General features: G+C 38.4%; 1 pseudogene; it reads left to right on the top strand.

Moving 5' to 3' along the window:
• Positions 1-416: 416 nt before the first annotated feature.
• Positions 417-1,404, top strand: LOC108517827 (glyceraldehyde-3-phosphate dehydrogenase pseudogene; annotated as a pseudogene).
• Positions 1,405-9,061: the final 7,657 nt, after the last annotated feature.

The following is a 9,061-nucleotide window of genomic DNA, read 5'->3' as shown; positions in this document are numbered from 1 at the left end:
CAGCCTAAGAGCCATGCTGAGATCAGAAGAAAATTGATATAATTGTTAGAGTACAAAGGGCTTCATTTTTTCTTTTCCTTTTTGGCAATAAACTGACTCCATTACAGTGTTAGTGAGTTTCAGAAAACGGATGGTTATTGACATGAGATTACTTGTGAAGCATAGTGTAGATCATTTAGGTGAAAAGATTGTGTTTTTTTCTTTTAAGCCCAAAGTACTATATTTAGATCAATATTTAAACACATGGTAGAACTTATTAAAAGTAAAATTGAAATGTTTGTCATTTAATGAATGATTGGCAACCCTGCTTAAGGTATCTTAGCCATGCAGGTATTTAAAAGGAAATTAGGCTCTCTGCTCCTCCGGTTTGATAGCCATATTTTCTCGTGCAGTGTCAGCCATGTCCCTGAGACACCATGGTGGAAGTGCAGGTCAGACTAAATGGATTTGGCTATATTGAGTGCCTGGTCACCAAGGCTGCTTTTAACTTTGGGAAGTAGTTATTGTTGTCATCAACGACACTTTCATTGACCTCAACTACATGCTCTGCATACTCCAGTATGATTCCATGGCATTGTCAAGGCTGAGAACGGGAAACTTGTCATCAGTGGAAATCTTATCACCATGTTCCTGGAGGAAGATCCCACCAAAAGCAAATGGGGTGATGCCAGTGCTCATTATATTGTGGAGCCCACTGGCATCTTCACTCCCACTGCCATGGAGAAGGCTGGGGCATACTGAGAGTGGGGAGTCTAAATGGTCATCATCTCTGCCCTCTCTGTTGATGACCCCATGTTCATGATGGGGGTGAACCATGAGAAGTTCAAAAACAGCCTCAAGATCATCAGCAATGCCTCCTGTACCAGCAACGTCTTCGCCCCCCTGGCCAAGGTCATCCGTGCCAACTCTGGCATCATGGAGGGACTCATGACCACAGTCCATGCCATCACTGCCACCTACAAGACCAGGGAATGGTCCCTCTGGGAAACAGTGGTGTGACAGCCATGGGACTCTCCAGAACATCATCTGTGCATCTACTGGTGCTGCATCTACCAAGCTGAACAGGAAGCTCACCGGCATGTCCTTCTGTGTCCCCACCACCAATGTGTTGATCATGGACCTGACCTTCTATTTGGAGAAACCTGCCAAATACGATGACATCAAGAAGGTGGTGATGCAAGCATTGGAGGGCCCCTTCAAGGGCATCTTGGGCTATACTGAGCACCAGCCTCTCTCCTCCAACTTTAACAGTGACACTTATTCTTCCACTTTCCATGCTGGATCAGCATTGCGCCCAAGAACCACTTTGTCAAACTCATATCCTGATATGACAATGAATTTGGCTACAGCAATAGGGTGGTAGGCCTCAAAGGAGTAAGGCACCCAGACTGCCAGCCCCAGTGAGGGCACGAGAGGGAAAAGAGAGGCCCTCAGCTGCTGGGGAGTCCATGCCACACTCAGTCCCCCACCACAGTGAGAATCTCCCCTCCTCACTGGTTCCATGGCAAACACCCTGAAGTGGGAGGGGTCTAGGGAGCCCCACCTTGTCTACCATCAATAAAGTCTCCTGTATCCAAAAAAAGAAAAATTATACTGAAAGATAGTATTTAATAAAGAGTTAAGATGGTTTGTGCTCATATGTGAATCAGTATCAGGCAGTGGATTTATCATTTTGGAAATTAAGCTCCTTTGTAAAAAATATCTGAGTTGTTTGTGAGTTACTGGCACTTTCTTATAAAGCTTTTCTCAGATAACTGGCAAGCCCCTTTCAATTTTGTTGTGTTCTGTGGACAGCTTTCCACCCCAAAGACTGGAAAATCTCTTTTTTAACCACGGGAGAACAACTGAAGCAGAAATAGCAAGAAATACAGGTACTTTGACAAAAGGATTTTCTCACCCCAGTGCTTTCTTAATGCCTGAAATTCTAGTAGTTACAATTCTTCAAGAGTCAGATACTTGTCACAATGTGATATGGCTTGGATCTGCGTCCCCACACGAATCTTATCTTGAATTATAATCTGAATTGTAATCCCCACGTGTTGAAGGAGGGAGCTAGTGGGAGATGATTGGATTATGGGGGCGGTTTCCACCATGCTGTACTCATGATAGTGAGTTCTCACGAGATCTGATGGTTTTATAAGTGGCAATATCCCCTGCGTGCTCCTCTCTTTCCTGCTACCATGTAATACATATCTTGCTTCCACTTCCCCTTCCGCCATGATTGTAAGTTTCCTGAGGCCTTCCCAACCATGCAGAACTGTGAGTCAATTCAACCTCTTTTGTTTATAAATTACCCAGCCTCAGGTAGTGTCTTTGTAGCACTGTGAGAATGGACTAATATACGATGACTCAGAAAGAAAAAGACATCCTTTGACTTTGAAGGGATATATTTTTAGGGGGAGATGATATAAATGGGGATCTCACAGTATCAGGATAGTTGACCAAAGAGCCTAAGCTGAAAAACAAAAATAGTAGCTTATTTTTTAAAATAGCTGATGCTGTAGAGGAAAGCAGTAGGTAACTTGGAGAAAAGCCAGAGATAGCACGAACAGGAGAAGCTCGAACCTCATATGGCAGATCATAATTGTAACACAATTGCTTATTTTATACCCTGAAAATTTTCAGTTCTAAATGAAATCTTGCTAGGTAAGAATGTTTTTCAGTGACTATTTTAAAGAAAAGCAATCTTGCCAGTTTTGTGGTATATGGTTATAAAAGAGTTAAAGAGCAACAGTTAAGTCATATTGTTAATACTGTGGCATAGAAAATAATCTAATCTTGTCCTTTGCCCATTTCTAAATTGGATTAATTTTACTAATATATTTAACCCAATATATGTAAATGTTTCATCATGTAATCAACATAAAATGTTGATGAGATTTTTACCTTTTTATTCATAACGTCTTCAAAATTCAGGATGTATTTTACGCTCATAATGAATCTCAGTTTGAACTGGTCACATTTCAAGTGCTCAGAAGCACAGATGTAGCTGTCATATTCAACAGTACACTGCAGATAGTTCTCGTTTATAGTTGGGCATTTGGCTTTGCAGAAGTCTGAGGTCTGCATGTTTTTTTTTCTCCTTGTAGGTGATTAGCTTTCTGATACCTGAACAATTGTTTTTTCATTCTTATAATTCAATAACTTAACAAAGATATATATATAAATGTAAAGCATTCCATACTTAATTTTTGTGTTCATTCACTGTGCCAATTCAGTTCTCATTTCAGGACTGTTATTTATTTTGTGATATATCTTTGTAATACTTATTCCACTGTTATTTTTTTCTTCTGAGACATCAATTAACATTTGTTGGGCTCTCTATTTTTGTCCTCCATATCTAGCAGTTTCTCTGATTCTTTAAACACCTCATGTTTATTTGCATTACTGTGTAATTATCATAATCTTTTTTCTAAATGTAAGTATATTGATTTTGTTTTCTGCTCTTTTGATCTTATTCGTTTTTAACTTGTGATTTTAGCTTGCTTATTTTTGATGACATTATTTTGGTTCTTATTTTGTTTTCTAAGCGTAGTGTTTTCCTGTTTCATACTACAGCATTCTTTATATTCTAATTTTTGTGCTCTCATTTTGTCAAATTCGAGTGGCTATTGTAAGCTTGTCCTATTACTCAAAGCTCTTTTGAAAATGTTCCTTCTTTACTGCAGTTGAGTCATATAAAATAATAACAAAAATATAAAAGATTTTTTTTTAAAAAAAGGAAAACTAAGGAAAATGTTCCTTCTGTTTCTTGTTTGCATTAGTTTTTTTTCCCCTTAAGATTAGGTTGTTTATTTGGTATCTAGCTAATGTTGGTCTTGTAAAATAAAGTGGGAAGTGTTTCCTCCTCTTCTAAGGAAGAGTTTATGTGGAATTTGTGCTATTTCTTTTTTAAATGTTTGGTAGAACTCATTGGTGAAATAATTTGTCCAGGAGATATCTTTTACAGATGTTTTAAACTATCAATTCAATTTCTTTAATAGCTTTAGTACTATCCAGGTTATCTATTTCATCTTAGGTAAGCTTTGGTATTTATTGATTTTGGAGAAATTGTTCCATTTTATCTCAGTTGTCAAATATTTGTGTTATAGAGTTATTTGTAGCCTTTACATATTATCTTTTTTTCCATCCATGGGGTTTGTAGTCATGTATTCTCTTTCATTCCTGATCTTGGTAAATCAAGTCAGTCCCAAATAATAGAAATTTTCAGTTGATAGAATTCCAAGAAAATTAGATTTTATCTCAAAGTAATACAATAAGACCTCTAGATCTTGAAATCGATGTATCTCAAATTAATATGTTCAAAAGGAATTTCATCATCTATCTTCCAATTCCTTCTCCTGTTACACACCATTCTTTTTCAAATGTCACTTATCCAAGACAAAACTGGGGTACTTCACTACCCCTTTCCATAACCCCCCAACTGGTGCCTTAGTTTTGTAACTTTGCCTTTTTAATATCTCTAGGAGGCATTCCATTTTCTCCAGCCTATCTGCACTGCACTGGTTCAGATTCCCTTTACTTCTGTCCAGGATTATTTCAGAAACCTCTAAATGATTTTTCTGCCTTTGGCTTTAGCTTCCTTCTAAAATATTCTCTATGTTGTAGCCAAGCCATATTTTAAAAGTATGATTCTAGGAATATTATCTTCCCCTCACTCTCAGGAAAATCCTTTTGAGTTTGCCTTAGTCTTTTAGGCTGCTATAACAAAAATCCATAAACTAGGTGGCTTATAAACAACAAACATTTGTTTCACACAGTTCTGGAGCCTGAGAAGTCTACGATCAAGATGCCGACACATTCAGTGTCTGGTGAGGGTCTATTTCTGGTTCACAGAAGACGTCCTCTAGCTGTGTCCTCACATGGTGGAAGGCTCAAGCTAGCTCTCTGAAGCCTCTTTTACAAGGGCATTCATCCCATTAAGTAAGTCTCTACCCTCATGACCTAATCACTCCACAAAAGGTCACACTTCCTAATACCATCATGTTGGGGGTTAGGATTTTACCATATGAATTTTGGAGGAAACAGAGCATAGCAGAGGCCCTCTGCAGTAGTTGAGATAGAGAATAAACTCCCAGGCACATTTGCTGTTACTGTTTTTTGTTTGTTTGTTTGTGATCAGACCCCTGCCAGTGTCTATTTTCACATCTTGCCACTCTCTTGTTTTTGTACTCCAGCCATACTGACCCATTGCGTTTATTTCACCAAGACTTTATTCATCTCTGTGCCTTTGCACAAATTGTTCTTTATGCTCAGGGTACTCTCCCTTGTCACAGTTCCTCTCCTGAACAAGACATGCTTAAAAGATTCAAGAGTAAGCTCCTTTGGTGGCCTCTCTGACCTTCCTCATCTCAGTCCCCTGTGTACTCTCAAAATATCCTGTGTACACTGTTTGACACTTCGTATATTTTACTTGTCTAAGCCTGCTTCAGGCAGAGACTGTATCTTTTTCATATTTATCTTGGTACATAGTAAGTACTCAATAATTATGGAGTGAAGATGAAATCTTCTGCATTAAGGGATATGATATTCCAACTGGAAAAGTTAAAAATTGTAATGTGAGAATATTATCTTCAATTAATTTTGTTGGATTGCATAGTTTCATTTTGCCCTTATAGTAACTCTGTGAATTAACAGGAATCCTCAACTTAATAGAGAAACAAAATGAGGCTTGGGAGGGTTGATAATTTTCCCAAAGTAACTCAGCTAATAAGTGGCTGAACCAGGAGTCTGGTGTGTGGTTGTCTTAATTTAAGGCTGTTTTCTTCCCACTCTAACATCAAGCTCAGTATTGGAGAATAAAGAGTAAGAGAACCTGAAGACATTTTAAATGTGCTCATACCCCTAGTATTAGGTAAATTACTTTTCAGGGTATAAAGGTCTCTTGGATGTGTTGTCAGAGATAGTAGGGAACTGCAGAGGTGAAAGAAGCCTGGAAATGTGCAAATATTTAAAAAGTGTATCTGAGAAATCCTTTTCTCAGAATTTTTTATTAGCTAGATCATTGTTGAACATTTGGAATAGAAGATGGCAATCAATCAGGACTGACATATATTTCCTTCGAATAGATCAGGTAAACTCTGATTTTCTTTCTATTCTAAGTTTCCTAGATTGTCTGATCGCAATAAAGTAGCAGACAAAATGTTCACTTATTTGTTCTGGGACCACCCCTCCCCCACCCACCAGTTGTCATCATTGGGCCAAAATCCACATGGAATAAGATAAAGTAACCAACAAATTCAAATGAATTAGCAAGGACCGGTCTCAAGACTGTCTACAAAAAGAATGGTCAGATCTCAACTCTAAGTCCTCAAAGGCTTCATCTTCCATGACCCAAGTGGGGGCCTCCATCTCTATTATCATTGTATGGTGTCTACCGCATCCTATAATGTACTTATCCTTCCATGCACCCTAAACGTTTCCACAATATCCTAGCAGAGTGAAGAGGCATATTGCCTAGAAACATAGGAGTTTTCGAAGGGATAAGGGATAAGGATTTCTTCATTGTCATGACCTTTTGCACATGATTTGGTGGTGTGTCCCACTATCTGGGTCTTATGGTTTCCTTATAGACAGTTTCTGCTGTTGTTTTTGTAGTTGGTTCCTCCTTTGGCCTTCTTATCCTTTAGATATCTGTGCAGTTCTTCATTTTCTTCTTTCCGTAAAAGTAACAATAAACAGCATAAAGGAACCCCTGGCAACCTTTATTATTGTATTATACCTGAATAAAGCCTATTTTAATAATCTTATGAGCAAGATAAAAACGTGTGGGATGGCTACATTTGATGCTCCAGATGACTTTTTAAATAGTTGGACAATCACAAAAAGGGCATAAACCAAGGGAGGTCAATCTTAAAAGAAGTTTCTTTAGTTCTTTTTTCTTGGACTTCTGTGGAAAAATGTTATCAGAGACTTGAATATAAACATAAAAGCTACATTTATCAAGTTTAAAAATTTATAATGCAAAAGCTGCCAGCTTAGCCAAAAGAACTTTTTTTTCTTCTTCTTCTAGTTGAAGATGAAAATTCTAAGTAATCTTACCAGGTTGGATAACTGGCTATGAAATGGCATGAAATATGTAAGTTACTATTGTCAGCTGGAAAAGAGCAATTCTACAATGATAAGATATAAGATCTGAAGATCTTTGTGGCAGCAGCTTTTGTAAAAACACAAATAAGACATAAATCAATTAATTATGAATTTCCTTTAAGACCGAAATACCACATGGTCCCCAAAAGCTGAGACAGTCACTGCAGATATTGAAGATCTGCATTCCATAAACTATATGTTTTATCTCCAATGTTCAGCTCAATGTATTGTGCTTGGTAGATTCTTTATTATTTGTTCAGTAGCAATTATAATGATCAGGTCTTTGCAGGAGTATTAAAATTTGTCTGTTACACTTTAATGGTCAGTTGTTAATGTGGAGTGCACACAAATAATGATAGATCAGCAGGGAGGGTCTAAAAACCACATACTAGGAAGTCCAATGGAAGAATTAGGTGTGTACAGAAGAGAAGGTTAATAAGAGAGAGGCTATTTTATTATAGACTGTCTTATTCTGTCCCAAGGGAAGTATTCTGATGTTATAGGAGGCAAGTTGAAACTCAATATTAAGAAGAGCTTTCTATAATTAATAAAAGACAATGATATAGACTTGTATTAGTTTGTTTTCACACAGCTATAAAGAGCTACCTGAGACCGGGTAATTTATAAAGAAAGCAGTTTTAATTGACTTACAGTTCCACATAGCTGGGGAGGCCTCAGGAAACTTATAATCATGGCAGAAGGTAAAGGAGAAGCAAGCACCTTCTCCACAAGGCAGCAGGAGAGAGAACAAGGTGGGAAGTGCCACACTTTAAACCATCAGATCTTGTGAGAACTCACTGTCATGAAAATAGCAGAGGGAAACCCACCCTCATGATCTAACCACTTCCCACCAGGTTCCTCTCCTGACACATAGGGATTACAATTTGAGATGAGATTTGGGGTGAGGGGGCACAGAGCCAAACCATATTAGGACTATTGCATGACCAGATATTAGGCACGTTGTAGAGAAAATTTCTGTCTATATATTTAGTGTAGTGATTTAGCTTGGATGGCCTTTCCAACTCAAAGATTCTATATTGGGTAGTAAGAGTTAGTCTACTTTTTTGTAAAATAGTATCTGGGCTATATGCACTTTTTTCATTTTCAACAACACTACTAAAATATCTTTTCACAGATTAAGCCAAACAATGGGGTTTCGAATTCTTTCTTACTATATTACAGTTTTGTTTTTTACAGTTTGTTAGAGATCACTAGACAATTACATTACTAATATCCATTATTCTGTCAACATGTAGCTATCTCTGTTGGTTTTTAAAATGCTTGAATATTTTCTGAATTTAAGAAGATTTTACAGTATTCTCAAGTATTCAGATCATTATGATTATTTGCAAAGCCAATCATATGTTTCTGTTTCTGTGTATTTTACAATTTTTTTCATGATGTAAGTGAACACTGAGAATTAAGAAGTTTTTTGGGGCTGGGCGCGGTGGCTCAAGCCTGTAATCCCAGCACTTTGGGAGGCCGAGACGGGCGGATCACGAGGTCAGGAGATCGAGACCATCCTGGCTAACACGGTGAAACCCTGTCTCTGCTAAAAAATGCAAAAAACTAGCCGGGTGAGGTGGCGGGCGCCTGTAGTCCCAGCTACTCGGGAGGCTGAGGCAGGAGATTGGAGGGAACCCGGGAGGCGAAGCTTGCGGTGAGCTGAGATCTGGCCACTGCACTCCAGCCTGGGCAATAGTTTTTATTAGATGGTGCCCAGAATATCTCAATAATGAAAAGTTGAGTATGTTGGAGTTAAACCAATTGCCTGCCCTCAATGCAGCGCTTATTTCAGTTTGCTAACAGCACCAGTCAGCGGTTTGCTATTCTGAGTGTTTACTACCACATCTCTGACATATTTTACCCTGGAATCCCAGGACTCTGTGTTTTCTGGCTATGCTCGGCCTCTCTGGCTTCTTCGCAGCTGCCTCTCCCTCATTCTCATCTTCACTGTGGCCACACCCAAAGG

This window comes from Rhinopithecus bieti, unplaced genomic scaffold (assembly GCF_001698545.2).
Source record: "Rhinopithecus bieti isolate Rb0 unplaced genomic scaffold, ASM169854v2 scaffold_1295, whole genome shotgun sequence".
Classification (NCBI taxonomy): Eukaryota; Metazoa; Chordata; class Mammalia; order Primates; family Cercopithecidae; genus Rhinopithecus; species Rhinopithecus bieti.
Note: the sequence above shows the minus strand (reverse complement) of the source record. Positions and strands in the feature narration are given on the sequence as shown.